This window comes from Apaloderma vittatum, unplaced genomic scaffold, assembly GCF_000703405.1.
Source record: "Apaloderma vittatum isolate BGI_N311 unplaced genomic scaffold, ASM70340v1 scaffold29039, whole genome shotgun sequence".
In the NCBI taxonomy this organism is placed as follows: Eukaryota; Metazoa; Chordata; class Aves; order Trogoniformes; family Trogonidae; genus Apaloderma; species Apaloderma vittatum.
In genome coordinates this window covers 9,429-9,763 of record NW_009733957.1, presented here as the reverse complement: position 1 = coordinate 9,763, position 335 = coordinate 9,429, and positions in this window count along the sequence as shown.

The window sequence follows — 335 nt, the reverse complement described above, 5'->3', positions numbered from 1 at the left end:
GTGTCAAGCCTCCAGCTCAGACGTTTCGAAGGAGCTGGAGAGAGAGAGCAGAGAGGTCCCCATTAGTCCTCCACGCCCTCGAGCATCACCGGCATCATGCCAGGGGATGGAGGAAAAACCCCAGAGCGAGGGGAACCACGGATATCCCCCCCACCCCATCCCATGCTGGCACCACGCTGCGGGACACCCCTAGCACCATCCCCTGGGAGCCCTGATGTTCTCATCTCTTGCCCTGGACCACACCAGCTGCTGCTCCACAGCCCTTGGGGTGCAGAGATTCCCCCAAACTCCTGGCAGGGGAGGGGCGACCAACCCCCGAGCCACGGAGTGGGCCT